Here is a 25,472-nt window from a genome sequence, read left to right as displayed (position 1 = left end):
TTGTGGAACCTTGTTAGAATGATATTAATTTATTATACAAACTTAGGGCTTACCTATATGATTTACCTATATATGAAAGTAATGTATAATCTATTGTTTATGTTATTAATGATGGTTATTGTGTGATTTATTTCCAACATGAAACATTTAAGTAAAAGATTGCAGCAATGTATACATTAATTTAAACTATTTACTGTACAATGTAGATGATAAATAAACTAGTTGGTTTACATCGTTCATTCATGAGTAACATGGAAATCACATATAGATAGTTATATGGTTATGAATGATCTTGTGTTTTGGTGAACTAACCTACATAATGAATGGCCTAAGTGATAGACAAATTGGTGTGACACTAATGTGATGTGTCATGGACACCAAAAGGAAATAGTATGCATGGAAGTATTATTTGATTATTTTATTACTGGTTCAATACATTGCTGTGATATTTGGGCAAGTGTAGGTTGTATAGGAAGAATGGTTTCTCAAACTAGTTATTTGATGAAAAATATTTAAGAATAACAATAGAAACATAGTATGATCGATGATAGTGTGACCCTAGTTCTATTAGGAAAGGTGGAGGTATTGGCCATCATTTATTCTTGAAGACCTAAAGTCATTGAAGGGTTGTATTAGGCCACACTCCCCTTGACAATTGATGTGATTTCTAGTTTCGTACTAAGGAAGCTTGGTCAAGATAGTTGACACTTTCTCTTATGAGTTCTATCTAGGGTTATGCCAATGTAGTTGATGCCCTAACATAATCTAAAAAAGACAAGTATAGGATATGGAAGATGGAAGTAGGTTAGGTAGGTAAGAAAATTGGAGTAGTTGAGAATGTTGGTGGGAACTAGAAATGCAAACATATCTCCTTGCTTAGTACCTTAAGTGTTTTAATTGTTTGCAAAATTCATTAATAATGAACATGGTGTAATGTTCAATTCATATTGGATTGTTTCAAATGATGAATTAGTGCAATTATGTCTATGTATATTATTGAATGATGCATTACTATATTCATTGTATTGCATACTTGGGCGTAAGCATATAGGAATTATGTATTAGAGGTAGTGATTGGTTGTCATTAGTACATACACAATTTATGTGTGTGCTAGCTATGCATACCTATGTTTTGGATGTATGATAATACAACTACTTGATATATTAGTTTCTAAACTAGGTTGTTGATTACTTAATTACATGTTGAATAGTTATGAAAATTAAATTGCATAAGTAAGTATCTAGCATCATTAAACATGCTCCTTGAATTGATTCATTGGTTGGTTGTGTGATTTAATTGAGTATGGTGGTCGCTATGTATTTAGGGTAAATATTCATGTTTTAATTAGAAAATTGCATGAGAAAGAGATGAATATGACTTACAAATATGTTTTTAATTATTTTATTGAATTAATTTAATATTATATTATAATTTATTCTTTCCAAATATCTAGAAGGCGGTTAATGACCATTTATGATAGTGATTGAGGAAAATTTGGGATTTGTTTTTGGGAAAAGTATCCAATACGGAATGACCCTATCCCACTCTAAGGGTGATAGTACCTCAGCAACAACCGAATGCAAAGCTATTCAAGACTACTTCTTTATGAGATGTAAGAGAGGGGAGAAAGAGATCCACTAACCGTTGTCTTCCGCTAATGTTTGATCCAATCTTCTCTCCTTGCTGCTTGCTCCCAGCTCCTTGCTCTTTCACTGGCCCAGCTACACAAAGATCCTGCAAAAGCACAAGAAAGGGAAACTACAAGAAGCATACATCCATAATTGATTCAAGGATTAGAATAAATCAAATATACAAGCATCAATACGCCACAAAGACACATGCATATAGAAGAACCTCAAATGCTTTATTAATGGAAGAAGTAAAGTTCTGAGAGCATTACAACCATAATAGGCCCAATCCAGCAACACCTCCCAGCAGAAAGAAATCTCCTCTTCACCTCCTTCAAAGCAATCACCCAATAGTTCTATACTCAAACCAATAGCACTTCCTTACATTCACAAGATTCCAGCCTCCCTAGACCTCATGAGAGAGCTCTATATATAGGAGTTTTGGAGAAAGGATGAGTCAGCTTGAGTTTGGCATGAAGCTGACTAGTGTCCTCTCCCACTTCAGTTATACTTCAGTTCTTGAGTCCACTTGGAGTTTCTTGCTTCCACTTGGAGATCTAGATCCTCTTACTCATCACAAGGCGAATTCCCTGATCCAAGTGTCATTTTGGAAGCTTCTTGGGCATTTGACACCTTGCAGAATGACTGTGCCACTTGGCCAATCTCGCCTAGTGCAGGTAGCCTTCATTAGATTTGACATTCAGCGCAGGTACAGAGTGGAGCAGTTGACATTCAGCGCAGATGCTCAGTGGAGCAGTTGACATGATCCAGAATTAGCTTGTTTTTGAGTGTTTTCAGGTGGAGAACTGATTTTCAGTGCTGTGGTTTGCTGACCTTGTTCCTCTAGGGGTAGGAACAACATGTTTAGGGACTTTGGATCCCTTAGATTATCGACATTTCATGCTTCATGCTGTAAGGCACAAAAATGTCTATAACAGTTGCCCCCTAAAGTATGAGGTCGTTTATCGGGTGAAATGCTTTATCAGGAGGATCCGAAGTTCATTCAATCGCTGAGAGGTGCCCTGTAATAAAATACAATACAATACATTATTTTTCATTCTGCTTTCATGATCTAGCTGAGGCGGGCATTCCCATGCTCAGCTTTATAAATTCATTTTGGTACATAGAACAGACGATCGTCTGATGGTAGACTGATAATTCTCTGCTGAAATTATCATCCTTTGAGTAGGATGATCATCTGCTGCAATGATGTACATATCAAATGTCTTTATATTTCCTGAATATATATCGCAGCCCAGATGGATCAAACTAGATCCGGGGTCTTCAAAACTCGTTCGATCTTCACTCTAAGTACAAGTCGATCCATGTGAGAATTGCGCTGAAGTCGAACATGGAAAGACATCGCTTGATTACCGATCAATAATGTAAACCGTTAACAAGCGCGAGAGGAATCACCAATAATGACAATGACCCTCAAGGTACTGCAGTACAATTCACGTGGTGTGAATAAAGGACTTGGCGTCGAACACCACGCAAAATCTTCTGGTCGAAGGTCATTGATGTATACCTGTCGCCGGAAGTGAGAAACTTGCCATTGAGGCATGCAAGCTTCAAAGTACTGAGGGGGTTGTTCCTAGATCAACTTCTTGGATAATGAGCTGAAGTCGACAAGAAGCGATCCGTCAAAGGAGGGCCTTAATGAATCCCACATCAGTGACACGGAACGGAGCTAATGATTTTAGTGGAGGTGAAAACAATCTGTGAAATATGATTCAGGGTGGCGATCATGGGTGGATGAAGGATAATGTATGGCAGTGGATGGGACACGGTTGACTCTTTCTGAACAACATCTCTTGAACATATAACGACACTGATGTGATGGATCGGTAGCATTACCCCAAATGTGGATGGTTTGGCGAGGACCATGGTGATGAGACCGGTGAATGAAACAACCCAACCCGATGTGATACGGAGGACAAAGTGTCATGTTCAAGAGCGACTTGCTACCATTTAAAGCTTTGAGGTTCTCCCAATTTTTCCCCAGTCATTTCTGACCAGTACCTCTTTATTTTTGTCAAGCTTGAGGAGGATAACATATGCTTGTTCTATAACCTGCCCTTCGGGCAAGCCCATCGCTATGTTTTAACGAGCTTAGCGATAGGGAAACTCGTTCTCGTCTAAAGACAAGTTTGTCGCTATTTAATCATTTTAACGAGTCTAACGACAAGGAAAACTCGGTCCTTTTCAATTTTAGAGAGTCTGAAAAGGTACAGAAAGTTAACTCCAAAATTCCTTTTTCGTCATCTAATCCCTTAAGTCCGAAAAAGTATAAAACAATACAGAAGGGATGAGTTTTCGATAACTTTAACGAGCCGAATAAAACAAGCGCTCGACCTTTTTGTGTAATAATCCCTCCGGTCCAAAAAGATTAAAATCTAGAGGAGGGATAGCTCTTCCGGTCAATTTAACGAGCTGGAAGGCCAAAACTCGGCAAACTTTTCATATTTTACGAGTCAGATGAAAAGAGCTCAAAGAAGACTCGTCTTTTGAGGAACGAGTGATAAACAGGGATAGCAGCAGATTCCAGGTACAGGTTGGAATTTTCCAATCACGGCAGTGTCACAAGGATGGCTAGGTGAAATCACTCTTCGTAGCTGTTCCTCAAAATAGGTAAACAATCATATGGAGGTGAACGATTGGCCAAATGGAATGGAGGTGGCGGGTGCAAACACGACCAAGGCTTTTCATGGCTAATAAATTTACGATCACAGTGGTTATTTACCAAGATGGGTTCATTTTTTAATGAGCTTAAATGCGCCAAAATACTACTCAATGCTTATGTTTATTTTTTAACGAGCATGAATTCCGCGTTAAAACTGCTCGGATCTCGCTTTTCTATTTTTTAACGAGCATAAATTCCGCGGTAAAACTGCTCGATTATACCAGTCATAAGATAAGAATGTCTCCTGTGAGATAGCTATTTTTTATGGAGCTTTATCTCACGAAGCTATGCTCCGCTCCTTTCTTTATGCAAGTTTGGAAACGGCTAATCCTACGAGTTTAAAGGGTTAGACCTACAGGTTTAAAGGGAGGACCTAAAAATTTAAAAAATAAATAGTCGTCCCTTGCTTGCACTCCAAAAGGTTGCATGCCCCCAAGTATAAAATACAATTTCAAGGCTGCCCCTACTTATCCGTCAAAACATTTGTTTTAAAGGGTGAGGCTTACCTCTTTCAGGTTACCCAAAGATTGTTCTGTTAATCTTTCAAACTGAACACTTCTTCGGCGATGTCTACCTAAATAGACAACGGTGAATGACCCTGTTCCATCAAAAACATAACTTTGACAAAAGAATCCTGTTCTAGAAAAACCCCTCTTCCATCCACGGATGGGGTACGGACTAGTCATATTCTCCCGCGGAAATTCTATCTTATACCCAAGGTTTTCTCTGCCCGAAGCAGACCAGGATGCATGCCTCCTGGGTTCCAGTCCCATCTTTCCGAATCACTCGCACTCATCGGGAAGGAGGACTGGGGGTGGAGACATTTCTTGATTGAATAGACCATTCAGGGTTGGTATGTGACTATTTGCGATGCGTGATCCCGGAAATGAAAGTTGGTCTACGAGCTTGACCATTCTTCCTTCGTGTGGAAAACACATTACTCTAAAGGGTGAGGAGACTATAGCTCCCATGCAATATATATAGTCTCATCCAAGGAGTAGGTTATAATCCAAGGGTCCTTGAACGACCATCACGTTCAATTGAACGGTCTTCCCTTTCAATGTAACAGGCACATTGGGGAGGATCCCTAATGGTCGACTGGTTCCTTTATCAAAACCCGAGAGATTTCTTATCTCAGGCAAAAGCTCTGGGGAACCCAGTGCTTTCCAAGCAATAGAGGAAAGGATACTCACAGATGCCCCTTCATCAATGATAGTTCCAGCCATCACCATCCTGTAAATTTGGACTATGATTCTGAATGATATACTGGCTGGTAACCGGGGTCTGCCTAGTTGGTTCCAATCAAAGGATACAACCAGGTTGCTTGGTGGTGGGACCGAATACACGGCCGGATATGACCTTGACGATGTTCCTTCCTGCGATAAAGGAATGGGCGCATTGCCCTGATGCTCATCAGAGTCGGTGTTGATGAAAAGAATTTGGATGGTGTCATCCTTATTCTCTTCAGTGAGGGTGTCATTTGAAGATGAAACCTCTGAAGGAAGAACCGGGTCAACTGCCGTATCGACCTTTAGACTTTCGTCTGGTCTGGATTCAGTAGGTTCATTTTCAATGACTGACGCTTCAGCTGACCACTTGAGCGGGCCAGCTGTATTTTCAACCAACGAAGGACTTGGCACGAGTTTTTTGTATCCAGGAGGAAGTCTCAATGGTGAAACCGGGCGATCTTCCAAAGCTCTCTTCGCTTCATCTAAGAAGGGACAACGGTGGATGGCGTGATCGCCTTCACACAGTCTGCAGGGGGATCTTGCTCCCCTTCTTTGTCTTGAACCTTCACTTTCGCTGGTTGACGGTAAGCAATCAACATGGCTATCAGAGGTTGATGCTCCCGAATTGTGCAAACGAGGGGACCAGTCCCTTAGTATCTGGGGAATACAAGGACAATCTCTATGGAAGTGGTCTCCTCTACATATGACACATGGCGATTTAGGCCTGGTCTGTGCTGTGTGTGGATTTTTGTCAGATGTCTTTTGCTTTCCCCCAGTCGCCTTAGGCTCCTTCTTCTTCTTCTCCTTCTTCTTCTTCTCCTTCTTCTCCATGGGAGCTTGGCTTTTGCCGGCTCTACCTTGCGAAGATGAAGGATTGGAGGAAGAGTTATAGGAAGTAGAAGGCTGGTGGGCAGCTCTAGACTGATCTAACTGTTGACTCGACTGTTCAGGAACCATGGTGTTCTGAACTACATTGGTTGAGAATAGCCAAATTGGCAGGCCAATTGTCAGTCCTGGAAGCGACAATGTGGCCATGTGGGGTGCACCAACTTCTCCCCAAGAGGAGAAAGGACTAGGATTTCCATCCTGTGGAATTCCTTGGTTGGGGCGTTCCATGTTCTCAACCTACAGATCAACGCGGGGATAGGAGGTGATTATGTTCCGTTTAAAATAAATTTTATAACGACGCTTTAGACACAACTTGCTTTTTCACTTTTTAAGAGTCGAGAAAAAGCTAAAGATGACTCTAGTCTCCTTCGATGTTTTAACGAGCCCGAAGTGACAAATGCTCGGATAGACTTTTTCAGTTATAGAGTTTGAAAAAGGCCAAAAGAAACTGCTCTGGAGTTCTAGGCAGAGGGTGTGCCAAACTTTTCGCAAAACCACAGAATACGTTTTACGGTACGAGTGGTCGATCTTCGTGAATGTTGTGTTCACTGCATTGCGATCAGTAGGGCGGCCGACACGGTTTCCTATTGGATAAAGGCTTTGTTCCTATAGGGGTCTCCCAATATATACCCGATGGTACGTGGGAGCACAAGTCCGTATTGATACTTATCGCTTCACCATGGAGGAATCACCCAACCACTCAACGCTAAGATATCACGTTTAACGACGCCGGAACACGTCTCTAGCTTAGACCTCTATGTGTTTGCGTTATGTTTCAATGCGTTGTTATGTAAATTCAATTTATTTTAAGGTTGATCTTGTTTAGCAGTTTGCCTTTATGGATCACCACGAGATGTATGATAACACTCCTAAATGCAGTCTAAGATGATAAGCAAGCTTTTCAATCTTTCAACTTTGAAAATCTTAACTACTGAGGGAAAAGAAAGATAACATCTTTTCACACAGATCATAGAGCACACACTAATGCACTTTTTCCTAAATCAATCATGCAAGCTGTCATAATGCACATGCACAATGCAAGTATTTCTTTTCCCTTTCTTAATGTTTGTGCGACACAAAAAGAAAGCTGTTGTATAACTTTGAATTCAATTTCAAGTGAAAGCAAACAAGCTTGTCCAAAATCAAAAGACACCTTAAGATTTACTTGTTTCGACACTAGAAATATATAAATTCAAACCATATGACGAAAGCACAAGCTCAATCAGCTATGAACAGCAAACAAACTAACTCTTAAGATCAAAACGACACTTTATCACAGGTCTAGATCTAAGAGGCCACAACAAGACTAGTTCACTTTCGCTATGGGAAACTGTAAATGATACAAGAAATACACAAAGAACAAACATAGTTTCTTTACACAACCGAGGCGGAATAGTGGCAAGGAAAGTTGGTTTCAGATAGGCACATTGACTGGTAACAGGCAGCAAAAACAAGGGTGAAAACAGGGCAAGAAACAGCAGGAAACCCCAGTAGCACAAGGCAAGACTGGTCCAGCGCAGGTGGGACACTGTCTGTTTGACCTTCAGCGTAGGTAGCCCCTTCGGGAACTGCGCTGAAATGCAGACAGCCTTCACAGCAGTTGCACTGAAGAACGAAACTTTCTTTTCTCTTGGTTTCCGGGTCACAGATTGCTCAAACATTCACAGTTTTTGGCCAAATCAGAAGCTATCAGTCAAGGACACACTAAGGGATGACAAGGAGGATGAAAAGCTATCACTAAGAGCTTATTAGAGTCCTTGTGGATCAGCTCTTCAAATCATAAACTTGCCCAGAAACTGAGCTAGAGTAGCTGCCCTCTACTTTGCATTTGAAAGATCCAAATGCAGTTCGATTCGGTACTCCCTTTGTTTATGAAATGAATAGCAAAAACACAAACAACCAACAAGATACGATCCCCAGCGGAGTCGCCAATTTGTTGTTGGGAAAAGTATCCAATACGGAATGACCCTATCCCACTCTAAGGGTGATAGTACCTCAGCAACAACCGAATGCAAAGCTATTCAAAATTACTTCTTTATGAGATGTAAGAGAGGGGAGAAAGAGATCCACTAACCGTTGTCTTCCGCTAATGTTTGATCCAATCTTCTCTCCTTGCTGCTTGCTCCCAGCTCCTTGCTCTTTCACTGGCCCAGCTACACAAAGATCCTGCAAAAGCACAAGAAAGGGAAACTACAAGAAGCATACATCCATAATTGATTCAAGGATTAGAATAAATCAAATATACAAGCATCAATACGCCACAAAGACACATGCATATAGAAGAACCTCAAATGCTTTATTAATGGAAGAAGTAAAGTTCTGAGAGCGTTACAACCATAATAGGCCCAATCCAGCAACACCTCCCAGCAGAAAGAAATCTCCTCTTCACCTCCTTCAAAGCAATCACCCAATAGTTCTATACTCAAACCAACAGCACTTCCTTACATTCACAAGATTCCAGCCTCCCTAGACCTCATGAGAGAGCTCTATATATAGGAGTTTTGGAGAAAGGATGAGTCAGCTTGAGTTTGGCATGAAGCTGACTGGTGTCCTCTCCCACTTCAGTTATACTTCAGTTCTTGAGTCCACTTGGAGTTTCTTGCTTCCACTTGGAGATCTAGATCCTCTTACTCATCACAAGGTGAATTCCCTGATCCAAGTGTCATTTTGGAAGCTTCCTGGGCATTTGACACCTTGCAGAATGACTGTGCCACTTGGCCAATCTCGCCCAGCACAGGTAGCCTTCATTAGATTTGACATTCAGCGCAGGTACAGAGTGGAGCAGTTGACATTCAGCGCAGATGCTCAGTGGAGCAGTTGACATGATCCAGAATTAGCTTGTTTTTGAGTGTTTTCAGGTGGAGAACTGATTTTCAGTGCTGTGGTTTGCTGACCTTGTTCCTCTAGGGGTAGGAACAACATGTTTAGGGACTTTGGATCCCTTAGATTATCGACATTTCATGCTTCATGCTGTAAGGCACAAAAATGTCTATAACAAAGGGGATGGAAATGGGATAAACTAATGGATCTATTGGGAGATGTTGGGTGGATGGGGAAGGCACGGTGTGGGGAAACCATTGGAAGTAAGGGACACGAAGAATACTCATACCTATGAGATATATGAGAGATTTAAGGGACTAATTTTTGAGGGGAGAGACTAATTATATATGTTGAGATATTGACAGGATGAGTGTTGTTCTTAGATATCTATGTATGAAGGGGATAGGAAACATTGAGGTTTCTTGGCATTAAGGGATTGGAGAGGCTATTCCTAGCTATTCAAGAAGTTAAAATTCTAGTTTGGGGATTTTATTAAAGGTCTAGGTGTTAGTTTTTGTAGCATCATATGTGTTCTAACCATGAAATGTTTTGGAGAGGCTAGAATGCATGAGATCTCCAAAACCTAGAAATCGTTTCTGGAAATTCCACCTAGAAATGACTTAATTAGGCTATTAGTCAGTTTTTAAATATTTCCTAAGTCTAAACTTAGGGACTATGAATAATTAATAAGAATTAATTAAGTTAAGGTGTGAATGCTCTAAAAACTCACAAAGAACAAATTCAAGTTAATCCTAGCCATTGATTAAGATCTAATATTGGTTGTTGAAGTCTCAATATAGGAATAAGAAAAAGTCAATGGGGCTTGGAGAAATCACTTGAACAATTTGATTTCATAAGTAGATTGATTTCTAGAGTAGCAACAATTAGTTTTCGGAGAGAGAGCTAGTGAGATCGAAGCAGTGAGAGAGGGGCATGGAAAGGAATCCGGAGGAAGGATTCCAGATCCAGTGAGTGAATTTGTAGAGAGGAAAGTGAGCCACAGAGAGGCTGATGCAAAGTTGCATAGTAGCCTCTAGAGGTAAAGTCAATTTGTTGAGGAAGAATGACGTTTTCCATTCCAGAGGTTGGAAGGGGTCCTAGAGTGTCGAAGAAGTGTCTTTGTGGTCATAAGAAGGCATAATGATTTCATCCGAGTAAAACAGAAGGAAAGCCATCCAACCAGTTATGTAGAGCAGCACAGAGGCTGACACGGTGCCTCAGAAGGCCAAAATTTTGAAGTGAAGTGGTGTCGGGAAATTTCCTGTGGGATGAGGAAATTCCTTGAATTTTCTTTCTAGTATTTCTTTGTAGGATTTCCAGTTACAACATAAAATTGCACTCATATTATTTCACTGTCGCTTAATATTAAAACCCTCAGTTGTTGCACCATTTTGCCCAAGTTGGTTTTTTCTGGGGACATTGGTCTTAAAATAATTATGTCATTTTATGTGTGTGTGCTGGTATTTCTTCCAACATTTATTTCTTCTGCAGTTTATTTGTGTAGGTTGCAGTGTGATTGATTAAGTATTTGTTGTAGCTAACATAAAATAAGTTGTTAAAAATTAATTTAAGAATTAGGAGAATTATTTCCAGTTACTGCAACAGGATTCAGGTTTCCAAATTTTCACATGGTATTAGAGTGAAAATGATCAGTCAGAGAGCTAAGTATTGAAGGAAGAGGTAGTTTCGTTGTTCATTGAGGAGTAGTAGATAGAAACCCTAGAGGTAGTGCAGTCACCTTGGCCAAGAGGCTGAATTTATTGAGGAGATTCAATTTTTCTGAGTGTGGGATAGAAAAATTATATCTCTCCAGATCGAGGAATTCCAAAGGCAGAGGGAGAAACCCATATTTTTTCATATCATATCTATAGCTAGATGTAGTAGTTCATGCAACATTTCTCTAGAGAAGAATGAACGTTGGGTGGAAGAAGAGCACACATTGAGGGAAAATTTTCCTCAAGAAACTTCTAGTCTCAAGAAGTTCAATTTCCCTTGCAAATCAACAATTGTTGTGAGTATAGTTTCTCAGTCTATAAGGGAGTGTAAATAGCCTAACAGTAGTTGAGCAGAAGGGAAGAGGCTATTTTCAACATTGTTTGAGATGGCTGGACTTCAAGATCAAGATAGGTTGGATGGTGATTCCAACTATGTCATCTGGAAGGAAAGGATGGCCTTCCTTCTGGATGAATATGGCCCAAAACCATTCATATATGCAGTGGTAAAAAACCCAAGGATGGAGATCAACTGAAAGAGTAAATAAAGGAGATGGCGTGAGCGAAGAGGTTGATCCATGATGGTGTTCGTGATCACATTATTACTGACATAATTGGGAAAGGTACTACCAAGGATATGTGGGATATGTTATGGCCTAAATCTACCTCAGGCTGAGAAAAGCAGGTCTAGGGTAACATCAAACCACGCTTAACCTGGTAGCTAGCCCTACCAGGCCGGGAGAGGGCTCTCTCCTTGTCAATATTAGGAAAATATGGCAAATAATGCAAGAGATGAATGATGAAAATACTAATTTTAGGCTAGGTATATGCTTAGAGAAGTTTGATTGTGTTTTATGATTATTTGTTGGATTAGATGTGAAAGGCAGTTTTGGGTCTGGGGAATGAACTCCGTTTTGCAAAGGTTTCTATGGGGCGAGGTAGGAAAGTGCTTTAGTACCTTGAATTAAGTGAAATGGAGAGTATTAAGACTGGTGAGGAGTTGGAGAGGGCATGGTAGTGTCATGAGTCCTCTTCAAACAGTAGAAAACATGTAAAGCTAAACAAATCCTAAGGTAGAGCACTGCAACATCAATGATTTCCACCTTTATACTTGATTCATTTAATTAAGCTGAAAAGAGAGATATAATGGCACACATAAGCACATGATAACTTGAATCACAGAAGGAAAAACAATACTAAGTCACCTTGCCACAAGAATCCCACGAAATGCTGCAAACTCTTGTCTATTTCCTTGCCAAACTGTAGAAATGATGTACAATAGTGCTCAAAGCATTCACAAGAGTTCAACCTTTACAAATGACTGAAAAAACACATGATATAGACCTCCAAACAACCTATGCTATCCATCAGGGGTCGAATCCATGAGAAGAGGGGTGGTTTCAACTATATCTAAACTAGAAACACAAAAATAGGCAGTGGAACAGCTTGCCTCTAAAACCTAGGAAACTGATTCATTCAACTCTAAACCACCTACAATTGACGTATCTACCTTATCAAGTCAATTTTTATCATTTTTACATCACAGTACATCAATTTACATCATTTCACATCATGAATTTGACCATAAGAGAGAAAAAGTCAAACTAGAAGAAAACTAGGCGAAAAACAAAGTTTTTGAGCAAAATTGGCACTTTTTCATCCTGTGCATAGCGCCATTTTTTCTATGCATAGTGCTTTTTCCAAGCTGCTTTTGGAAGGCTTACTGAGGTGAAAATCAAGTGCAGGATAGCTCGTTGGAAATCCCTATGAGTCTACTTTCTGTAACAAGTTGATTTTTTTGATTTGGAGTCCATTTTCCCCTCCAAAATTGTAATCTCCCAAGACTGCTTCCTATGTGGCCAAAAAGTGACAAAAGGGCATTTTTTAGGTGTTTTTGGCCCTTTTGGAGGTCCAAAACTTGTCAAAATTTCCTAGTAATTTCTGAGCATGCATAAATTTTCATAAGAAATCCAAAAATGAAAATTTTTCTTCAAATGGAGGTCCCCATAAAAATCGAGCACCGGTGGCGCTACACACGTGCTGGAAAAACCTGTTTTTTCCCTTGAAAAATTCAAAAATGCCAAAAAGTTCACCAAATTTCTTGAAATTTGGCATGAGTGATCTATGTCAGGTGCTATGCTGGGTCAATGAAGCTTCAGCCAAGATCTTGAGCTTATCATGCTCTTTCTTGCTCCTCAAAGTTCTCCTTAATTTGGCTTTTAGGCTTCTTATCCTTGTTTTACAAATCTTGTTCTGTGCCAAATAGTGATAAGCCATGTGGCGCAACATATTTTTCTCCTTGTTTGCTTTCTCAAGCAATTTCTCCAAGTGAATGTTTATCCTCTCTAGCCATGATTCCCGGTCAGCCTCAATTTCTTGCTCAAGAGGTGTCAATTTGACTTTCCTTCTTTTTGTTGCTTACCTATTTTCCCTTATGGTTTACAGCTCCATGATTGTTTGTTTATCCTCCAATTGCTTGTTTTGTTGCTCAAGGTAGTTAATGATCCACTTAGCCCTTTCAGTATTAAGGGATAAGGCATGGATCTCAGCTTCTTTCTCTCTAATGACCTCCTTGAGCCTTGATTTTTGGGAGATCAAATAAGTATCCTCCTCCTAAATCAAAACAAAATCTCTCTCCTAACCTTCAGAAGGCCCTTCATCATGCAATGGTTGCTTCCCTTTATCCTGTACCTGTACTGCTGAAGAAGAAGGTAAAGCCCCTTTCACCCTGGGTGAAGATATCATTTGCCTGTGGTCTGATGAAGGAAATGAGGCCCCTTCCACCCCAGGTGGAGATAATACTTGTTTGGCAGTTGCAAATAGTCTCCTTATGCCCTTTTCATAAGTGACAAATACTGGCACACCTGTAGTTTGAGTCTCATGAAACTCTGGCTAATTTGAAGGCCCTCCTTCCTCTTGAAACACTAATGGAGTCACTTGAGGGCTTTTAAAACTCATGTGAAATGAAAGTATCCCATGAAATGTTCAACAAGCTCAGCTGATGCAAAACGACAATATTGATTAATGAAAAATGATAAATGCTACTGAACTGTTGAGGAAGAGGTTTCCTTTGCACCAATGTAGCCATTTTCTCAATATTTATGCATATGAAATAGGGGAGGTTCATCATCCTCACTCTAGTGAAATGCATCAGTAATCTAACATGGTAAGTGTACAAACGAGAAAACCTCCCTTCACAGGTGAAGTATTTGATAATGAGCTTCATGAGTGGAGCATAAGTGTCTTGTAGGTATCTAAAAGGAAAGACCCTATTGATTTTCTTTCGATAACTAGCCTTGATGTAAGGCTCATAATGCTTTTTGCCCACAAGCTATCCTTTGTTCCACTGTTCACCCACATTTGGAATCCTTGTCGTTGCAGCTATGGTTTCAAGTGTTAAAGTGAAGGAAACACCTGCTAAGTTCACCTGATCATTTTGAAGATGAAGGACAAATAGCCTAGCAAGTTCATGGTGGTATTTCACCCTCTCCACCATCTCACAAAATTGGTAACAAGACTGATGTTTAAAGCATGTTACTGCAAGAGGGCAAGCTAGTAACTCTGTGAGGGTGGTGGGCTCCTCCCAGATCTGTTTTCCTCCCTTATGTGGTTTTCTTGGTGCATGAACCTCTTGGGAAGAATCACTCACAGTTTCCTCATCCCTTTCATAAGTTGAATCTGTTTCCATACTTGCAAATGTGGAGTGTAGAATGATGAGTATGAGGAGATTTTCTCAAGAGTAGGTGACTGTTGTTTTATTCTTTGGGATTTGATGGGTTGACTGATAGTATAAATGCAAAGGAGGGTTTTGATGATCGTTGTAGGGTTACTAGGGAATGATAGGGTTTGGGAAATGAAAATTAGGGTTTGGGGAATAATGGGAATATGTATAAGGCTTAGGGTTTGGTGATAGGGGATAAGGTGAGTGTCAATGGGAGAGGGAAAGGGGAAGGGAATTAGGGAAATTTAGTGTAGGGGGATGGGATGTGGGAAAATCATATGAAGGAGTAAAAACATAAAAAAAGACAAAAACCCTAGACAGTTTTGCAAGACAACTTTGAAGCAACTAGGGGTTGATTTTCACCATTCAAATCACTATTATGGATGACAAATTCTCTTGCTATGGCAGACGGGAGGGTGTACTTACTTGAAGAGATGATATCTGCAAATTTAGAGGCTTAGAAAATTAATGGAAAGAGTTTTTGAGCTCAGTTTAGAGGTGCGTCGCGCCAACGCCCAGGTGCGTAGCACCTGGAAAGTGTGTAGCGTCCTTTTAAAATCCTTTGGAAAACCTGCGCCTGGTGCATAGCACCTAGCAGGTGCATCGTGCCAGTGCCTAGGTGCATCGCGTCGGGAGAAAACTTGAAATTTGCTGCAATTTCCCCTTATTTCTCCTCAAATGAAATTTTTCCTCTTTCTCTCTCTCTTTAGCACGAAATGAGGTCTTCTAACACAAAGAATCACTTTATATACATTTTGACTTTAATTTTTGATTTAGAAAAAATCCACCTCCTAAAGTTCCTTTTCACTTTGCTTTTAAAAACCCTGTTTTTGCAGTTTGGATCTTTTTTGTCATTTGATGAACTGATGACTGGATATTTTTTTTTCTTTTGCAGGAGCTGGAGTGCTGGAGTTTGGCAAGGTAACCTAGGGCTATAGATGATGCTTTATTACATATGAAAACAATAAAATTACATAAAAATTTGTACATGAAATGGAAAAACTCTGTTTTCACCTCAAAACAAAGTTTTGAGGTAAAAACCCTTTATGGAGGAAATTATCAGTAAAATTTGTGATTTTATGAACTTAGTAGACATCCTCATGTGCCTGCTGACCTCTTATTGAGCTTTTGAAGACCATGGTGGCAAACCCTAGATCTAATGAGACATGAAAACCCTAAAATGACTTCTGCAAATGAAATGAAATAAAAATGACAACAGATGACTTGTGCATGTGAAAATAGGCCAGCAAATGAAAGGCATGAGGGAAATTGACAAAGAACCACTACCATCAGATGATCCATGACCTAATGGAGTGCAGCTGATCAGATGGGACACCTAACATGCATGAAAAAAGAGAAATTTGATCACTGATGGAGGGATGAAGATATCGACACTAACAGGATACACTTTCCATGTTGTACCAGGGCACTTCTGAGCAGTAGAAGATGCACTTAGATGAGAAGCTGAGATGCACCATGATGTAAAAAGTGGAATGCATAGATCCCTTCCTCACCATGATTCAATAGATTCAGGACCAACTTGTATTTATTGGGGTAGTACATCAACCCATAGAGCTAGTGTGATTAGCACTCAATAGTGTCTCAAAGAAGTGGCAGGTATTTTTCTAAAGTATCTTGGGCAGAGACACCTTACCAAGGTGGGATAGGATGTGGGCTGATTTTCAGTAGGAGGAGTTGAGATGAGACCTAGTGAAGAGCTCCATCAATGGAAACAGTATTGGATCGAATTAGGTGAAGGAGGAGGAGAATGTGGCCCTTACATCGAAGGGTCCCAGTAAGGGACAGGGGGAGCAATGAAAGAAAAAGGACCTATCAAACATCAAGTTCTTCAGATGTGGTGATCATGGTAATGAAAACACATAGTGTCCTCTTAAGAAGAAGGAAAAGGAGGAAAAGCAGGACCAACAGTCAGCATCATCAAAGATCGATAGGTTGTCCTCCAGGCTGGAGGAAGACTTATCCATGTTTGCTAACATAACCCCTGGAGTGAAATGGGGTGATTTGGTGTTGTAGCCCTAGAGTGCTGCAGATGCGAAGGATCTTGGAGGACGTCCACCTCTTGGATCAATACCTTGTTACCGGAGCCCACAATATTTAGTAGCAGGATGGATCAGTGGCAACAGATCTAGTCATATGCCGAAGTGATATATGCAGAGTCTAGTTACAATCAGATGCTAGGAAGCGCAGTGCACAGTTGGCAACAATGTAGTTGACACAATGCAGAGTCAACAACAACACAGAGTCCTTAGTGACAGCGCATATACTAGCAATAGTCAGAGACTCGGGAGACAAATGCATCATACTGATCACAGTTGATTCAATATTTAGGATGATTTTGAGTTGTAGATGTTGCAGTTGCAGCAACAACACATCAAGAGGGAATTGCAGTGCACATGCGATGTTAGCAGTAGTTCAACAAGGTTAGCAACAATGCAAATGCAACATATATCAGAGTTGTGTAGTGGTTGGTGGGAAACAACAACCAAACATCAACAACTGACAGGAGATGATGCAAAGATAGGGTGTTTTCATAGGATGTGTAGTAGAGCACTAGAACACATACCTTGCTAAGAGGGAGTGCTATTTTTTGTATCGTAAGATGTGTTGTAGCATTGAAATTTTGGGGAGAGGCTAGAATGCATGAGATCTCCAAAACCCAAAAATTGTTTTTGGAAATTTTGCCTAGAAATGACTTAATTAGATCAATAGTCATTTTTAAATATTTCCTAAGTATAAACTTAGGGAATATGACTAATTAATCAAAATTAATTAAGTTAAGGTGTGAATGTTCTGGAAACTCGCACAGATTGAATTCAAGTTAATCCTATCCATTGATTAAGATCTAATCTTGGTTGTTGAAGTCTTAATAGAGGATTATAAGAAGAAGTCGATGGGGCTTGAAGAAATCACTTGAACAATTCGATTTAATGAGTAGATCAATTTCAAAAGTAGCAACAGTTAGTTGCGAGAGAGAGAGGCAGTGAGATTGAAGCAGTGAGAGAGGGGCAGGGACAATTAAGTCAAATGAAGGATTCTAGATATGGTGAGTGCATTTGCAGAGAAGCAAGTGAGACATAGAGAGGCTAACGTAGAGTTGTGTAGTATCATTTAGAGGTAAAGTCAATTTATCAAGGAAGATTGACGTTTTTAGTTCCATAGGCCGAGAAGGGGTTTGAGGGTGACAAAGAAGCGTCTTTTTAGTCAAAAAAAGGAAAAATGACTTCATCAAAATTTAGCAAAAGGTAAGTTTTCCATCCAACTACGCAGAGGCTGATTCAGTTCCTTAGAAGTCCAAAATTCTAAAGTGAAATGGTGTCGGGAAATTTCTTGTGGGGTGAGTAAATTCCTCACTAGATTTTTGTTGCCAGTATTTCTCTTTAGGATTTCTAGTTACGACATCCAATTGTACTACGATTATTTCACTACTTCTTAATATTAAAACCCTCAGCTGTTGCATCGGCTTTCCCAAGTTGGGTTTTTCCAGGGACATTAGTCCAAAAATAACTATGTCATTGTATGTGTGTGTGCTAGTATTTCTTCCAACATTTATTCCTTCCACATTTTATTTGTGTAGGTTACAGTGTGATTGATTCAGTATTTTTTGTAGCTAACAGTAAATAAATTGTTAAAAATAAATTTAACAATTAGGAGAATTATTTCCAGTTGCAGCGATAGGATTCGGGTTTCTGAATTTTCACACTAGGGCTTAGACTACTATAAAATTAGAATGCAAAATCAAATAAGGTTGCAAGATTTTTCCAGCTTCCTAGCTATTTTCATTGATTAAACTGTATCAATTTAAGTGTTGAAAGTAAAAGTTCATTAATTAAAAGGTAGATACAAAGGTTAAATAAATTCCAAACTACAAGTTGCAAATGTTAAATGAATTATATTGTTAGCAAACAAGAAATTTTAAATTTTAATTTTTTCACAGAACTTAAAGTTATTTTTACATTAAAGAAATTTGAATTAGTCAAAATAAATTAATATACAAGTTCATAACCCCTAAATGTATATAATATCTTACAACATATTTCACATATGTCGTGAAGGTAAGGTACTACACCCTTGCGGATTGGGTAAATATGTTAGTGTTGGAAATAATACTGAGAGGGGGGGGGGGTGAATCAGTATTATCAAATTCTTATCAATCTATCTTCCTTATTTATACTTTGAATAATTCTTCAAATATTGATCATTACTTTGTATGTCAGTATCATAAAATAATGAGCAGGAACAAGAAAAGCAAATAGTCACACAAAAGAACACCAGATATAAGGTGGAAACCCAATGTGCGTGAAAACCACCTGCTGCAATATGTCTCTATCTTCTTTCAATTAGAAACTCCTTTTACAATGATTTTGTACTGGTGCAGTCCTTTACCAGTACGCAGGCTACAACCTGCAGAGAGCTACAACCCTCTCTCGTTCTCCAGCTTCTCCTGGAAGGGAGATACAACCCCCTGAGCTCTTGTACTAGCCAAGATACTAGTACGTAGGTGCTGGCCTACTGAAGGCTACAACCTTCTCTTTCTTCCAGGGACCACGTTTCATAAATTTTCAGACTGGATCCATGAACATCAATCAATCATCAAGTATATCTGCATCAAACAATCTCCTTTTCCCAATTAGCACTGAATCAAGTAAACACTTCTCTGACAGCTGTACCCAGAACACAGTAACAGTAACCACACACCAAATTCTGAACCTAGAATACTGCAGCAATAGACAGAGGCAGCTATATCATAATTTAAAGATATATGCTACTTCAACAACCTGAAACCTGCGTGCAGATCTATAAAGGATAATTCCTTCTTTCAAATATTCAGACACTAATTAACCCAGATTGTCAGATTTATAGATCAAGCATGCGCCTCATATAACAGATCAAAATCATGCAAAGATACTATTATTCAAGCATAAATATTATGACCCATCAAAAGAACTTATCCTTCTTTATGCGCTAAGGTTCCTCCTTCATTCAGATCCAGATCTGCACCATAACCCAATCACAAATATTTCAGATCTAGCACTTATTAGATATTCAATTCATTCGATAATACTTTGCCAAATGATCTCCTTCCTCTTTTATAGTCTTAGGCCTTCCACAATACCACGGTCCAAAACCATAGGATCAAAAAACTGTTGGACTAATACCATGAACCAACCATGAAAGTGCGTGAGATCAACACTTTTGGATGCAATACCACGAGCCAAAACCATAGGATCAAAAACTATAGGACTAATACCATGAACCAACCATGAAAGTGCATGAGATCAACACTTTTGGATGCAATACCACGGACCAAAACCATAGGATCAAAAACTGTCGGACTAATACCATGAGCCAACCATGAAAGTGCGTGAACTTTTTCTCTACATGAAATAAACTTTTCTCTGCATAAAAGTGCGTGAACTTTTCTCTCCATGAAATAAACTTTTCTCTGCATAAAAGTGCGTGAACTTTTCTCTACATGAAATAAACTTTTCTCTGCATAAAAGTGCGTGAACTTTTCTCTACATGAAATAAACTTTTCTCTGCATAAAAGTGCGTGAACTTTTCTCTACATGAAATAAACTTTTCTCTGCATAAAAGTGCGTGAACTTTTCTCTACATGAAATAAACTTTTCTCTGCATAAAAGTGCATGAACTTTTCTCTACATGAAAGAAACTTTTATCTTCATGAAAGTGCGTGAACTTTGCTGCACTATAATTTATCATCTGAGATGAGTGGGTTGCCATCAACTACAACATATGTATCATAATGCCAACAGTTAGCACAATGACTTCAACTGATATAACTTCGAAGTAAATTCATCCACACTATAATGATCTATTGTTCAAGCTTGAAGTTAAGTTGGGAGTTTTATATTTTTAAGAGGTATTCATCATCAAATTTCTATGGCATACTTCATAGTATTAGGTTGTTTAAAAAAACATCTAAATAAGACATCTCTACTAATCACAGTCTTTGACTTATTTTCATGTGTTATGCACCAAATAATTCAAATATCATAAGAAATTAGAAATACACACTATGTACACTAATTTGAGCATAGAGTGCTAACCCCAGGGCATAACTGCATGAATATGCACCCCCAAGTTGTGCGATGTTGACTTGTAGAGTTATCAACTACTCATACTAGCTCAACCATGAAGCATCAAAAGTCTTGATTGAACTTAGATGGAATAATCTATGCTTTTCATGATCATTTGATACAAACATGTGTAATTGGATGGTTTTTTATCTTGAGTGATTGGTAACAATGGTGTTTATTGAAGTAGGACTTACCACACTTCATAGTATATATAGTTAGTTTTTTTATCTTATCATACCATCTAAGACATGGTTTTCTCATTGAAGAGTGTCATTTCCCATGGTCAAGTTGTGTTACTAGGATCGCATGCTAGGTTAATGTTCCATATTCCTTCATACATAACACCTTTCACTCTTTCCCCCAACTCCATTGCATTCATGAAAATGGAGTTTTCCCCCTTCATGACTTGGCTTCCTAAGAGTCGTCATTAAAAATTCCATGGTCGTGTATGGGTAATCTAAATGGCTCACCCCCAGTCTCGGGCTTGTTTAAAGAACATATAAATAAAAGGTACATGTTTAATGAATTGTATGCCTAATTAATTAGGGGGAATATTAGAATGATGTTGAGGAATGGAAACTAAACTATCTGAAGCTCACCCTTAATAAATACTATTGAAATAATCCTATATTAAAAGATATACATTGAAATTATGAATAACCCATGCCTAATTTCACCTTCATGATCCTGTCATGAGGGACTAATTTCCTATACCCCTTACCATAAAGTTTCCAACCTTGTGCATACTTTTGCAACCTCCCAGGAAGCAGTCCGTAATTTGAGATTTGACACGTATATAGGATTTTGTCATTCTCCAAGGTAGGATTAGGAAACATAACAAATTAAATACAACTATATCTTATTTGGAAGGCCTATTGAGTTTACATAAACTAATTAGTCACAAACGGATACTATCACCACTCATGAAAATGAATCCATTTGATTCCAAATCAACTACCTTGGACATATTGTATCTATAAAAGCATTGAAAAAATTGTGAAGTTTGAATATTTTCCTAGATTCCATTTACACGTGTAATAATTAAATCCATGAGTTAAGGACAAAGGGATTCATATGCCCCATGATGTGTTTTGGAAAACCCTTTAAAAGGGACAAAAATTCGTCAGTTTTTATAACTCCCCTTGATCCAAATTTGATCCATATCAATGCATTTAGAGTGGAAAAAGAGTTGGAATCAGCTCATGGGACCGTTTTTCCAGCGGGACCCAGTTTGGTGAAATGAGGTTTGAAACCTTTCGAGAGAATTTTGAGGCATCAAACAACATTTTTTGGGGGTAAAAATTTGACGCGTTAGTGAAACACCATTTCACGCTATTCTAAACACAAATGTATTTCCAATGGTGGAAAAAGTACGTGAATGAGAGTTTGTATACAAAAGTTATGCCACTCAGAAGTTGACCTTCATGTTTTCATACCTATAGTTTGGGAGGATGCCGTGTCAACCCCCATTATTCATGGAAAAGGGGATAGCCACATGTTTTTGATGTAAAAGACTCTATAAGACTCTATATTATAACTCTAGCAAAGAGTTGATGTAGTCAAACTTAACTACTAGTAGGCTATCGGGTTGTGTTATAACCAGGCCACTAGGAGGAAGAGGCATTCCATTATTTCAAGAGGATTTTGTTCCATAGTTGAGAAAAAATATCCGAAAGAGATAGGAGGTAGAGAGCACAAAGAGGATCTGTGAATTGTAGCAGCCAATGGGCCACATGCATTACTTCTTTGTACCTGCATCCTTATTTTCCAAAGAGAGAAAGAGAGTGAAGTGACCTCACCTTCTAGCTGGGTTTTCTCCCGAAAGGGTTTCCCAAAGAATATGTTGTGTCTTATGTGTGTGTGCATGTGAGAGCTTATTTTTTTCGTTCTCTACTTTTTTTCATAATTTCTATTTGCATGCATGCACTAATTAAAGTTAAGTTTATAGACCTTAAAGTCTAATAAAATAGTAATAATGTAGAATTTTTGGATTTTTAATATAATATCGTCATATGTTGTGATGAATTGTCCAATGGAATATTCAAGGTATTTTGTGGATCACACCTGATTGAAGCATTCAAAAGGTGAATTTATTATTATCTTAATTATATATCATGTTTGAAAAAGTGGTTGAGTGGTCATAGTTTTGAGTTGACCTTTTGTAATCCGTCATAAACGATGAGGAGTTTCATTCCATATAAGGAGGGGGAATTCATCATCCAAATTCATCAGAGAGTAATGAAAGGATCCTACGAGTAATTTTGAGCACATTTTGTTATCCTTCTCTGTGAATGATAATAATTTTCAAGGGTTAGAATAGTTATATTCTGACAAGTTTGTTAAGTAAAGAGTTGTAGTTAAGTTCAAGAAAGGAGTCTAGCTCTACTGGGAGGAAAGTATAGAATGAGGTCTCCATTTGTTTCTTAATGTGATTACTAGAGGTAAGAAAGAATTACATTAAGGTTAGATGTCTCCAATTCTTCCCTTTTTTTCTTCTCCTTTCAGAATCCCCCACCCAATAGCACTTGGTTGTAATCATGTGAATGGTGTTTGATGCCACCAACATACATGGGGTCTCCCCGATGTGAAGTACTGATTAGACCTCACACAATTTGGTGTAGGATCCCCATCCAGATATAGGGTCTAACCACTGTTGCATGTGATTTTAAAGGAATGCCTTGGCTACAAAACATACACAATAGATGAAGCACATAACTTTGAGGTAGAAAGTATGTAATCTTTGTGTGAAACCAAGTGGAGGTGTAAAAGAAGCTTCCATGCAAGAATTATAGGTGATGAGCCTCTAATATAAAAGTATTAACACTATTATAGAAGAGACACACGGGAGAAATTGAGAGGATTCATTGATTAACCTGAAAATTAGTTCACAAGATAACAATGATCATATAAACACATAACAACACCCATTCAACAAGATTCATAGAAAAATCAAAAAAATAGTTCATTATCTTTAGTATGTGTAAGACAACATATATCGAAAACATATAAAGAATAATCTAACAATATTTATGATACATGCATGAAAGGGTGTGGATCCAAGAGATTATGATAATTAATGAAATATCTAAGTACACTATTACATTGATGAAACACTAGCTCCAATAGTGGAACATGAAGCTACAACTTTCTTCTCCAAAAGAATGATCTTCTCCCTTATACACCACTAGAGAAGCCAAGGCCCAATCTCTAAACTTCCAAGTCCTTTTCTTGAGTTATGAGGGCTTATTTATAACAAATGCTAATGACCTTTGATCTTCATCGTGACTCTTTGACTTCCACAAACTATGGAATTCTATGTGACTCCTAGCATTCCACATGTGTCTCTTGGACTTCTTTTACATTTGGAATTATTATTCATAAAAGAAAAATCACATCAAAATGGTGGCTATATAGAAAAAAACTATAATAAGGAAAAACTCCTCATGGGAAAAAGGACAAATCTGTAGCTTGGACATGGAGTTCATTTATGATGTAGGAGTGCCATTCTCTAAAATTTGGAGTGATCACTTTAACTTTGACTGGTAGTTCTGCAATATATCACATCTTTACCTCCAACACATATGATAATATGGATTTGGATCTTGATTGAATGCTATTCCATAGCTAGGATAATTTCACATGAACTTTAGTTGGATCAATTGCATATTGTAGAATAGCATTCTTGGTGATCCCCAAGCCTTCTTGATTTGTTGCTTGCTTGATTTTCTCAATAAACTCCTTTATCTACCGCATGATGAAATTCTTGCCTCTTATTTCTCCAAGTGGGCCCACATAAGGCGGTTTATGTTTATGTGCCAAGGATTCTAAAAAATTGTGCAATCAAATATAAGAAGTTATGGTGTTGTTCACTTGTTCACTAAGGTGAGTGTAATTCTGAGTATAAAGTATTAATTTTGTTTTGTCCACGTCAACAACCAATCTATCCTTCTTGACCAAATTTTTAGGAACATCAAGATATTTGATGTCCCAATCCTGCATCAAATCTATAGCCCTACTTGTAACCTTTAGAAGCTTCAGGATCTCTTGAGATTTCTTTTGAATTTGTACCATGGGTTCCACCACCTCTTTCAAGAGAATCATCTCATTGTATGACTGCTTTATGGTGTCTTCTATTGACTTCAACTCTTTAGATATAGCTAATTGTATTTCCATCATCCTAATACTAGTAGAAGATAATCATTGATTCTCTATGGTGAGGTGATCAACCTATTGTTTTGCAATACCTAGATCTTTCCGTAATGGTGCATTCTCACTCAAAATATGCTTTGTACTGTTCTAAATTTTTGTCACAAAACACACATTTGTTTCCATGACTTCTTTAGGATTTCTCTTGGTATTAGATGTTATCACTTTCTCTGTGGTTATGGAGATTTTATGAACATGATCATTTGAAAAGTACCTTTTCCCTTCTTGTGAAATCCTTTTATTTAGCTTATCAAAGGTAAAACTGGACACATCCATAAACCTGTCATCAGGTGGAGGAACAATTCCCATTTCACTGAATGGGAGATCACCACTAGTGAGAGGAGGTTCTGACTGAGTGATAGGCTCATCTGAAAATGGTGCAATGGAGTCCTCCTCCATTTTAGAGGTCATTTGTTCTTCATCCATTACTTGTGTGGCCTCTTCCTCTTGTTTTCTCCTCATTTA

The sequence above is a fragment of the Pinus tabuliformis genome, chromosome 6, assembly GCF_031772625.1.
Source record: "Pinus tabuliformis cultivar Carrire ecotype Pingquan chromosome 6, CPIR1, whole genome shotgun sequence".
NCBI classification, from domain to species: domain Eukaryota; kingdom Viridiplantae; phylum Streptophyta; class Pinopsida; order Pinales; family Pinaceae; genus Pinus; species Pinus tabuliformis.
This window is presented reverse-complemented; position numbering follows the sequence as displayed.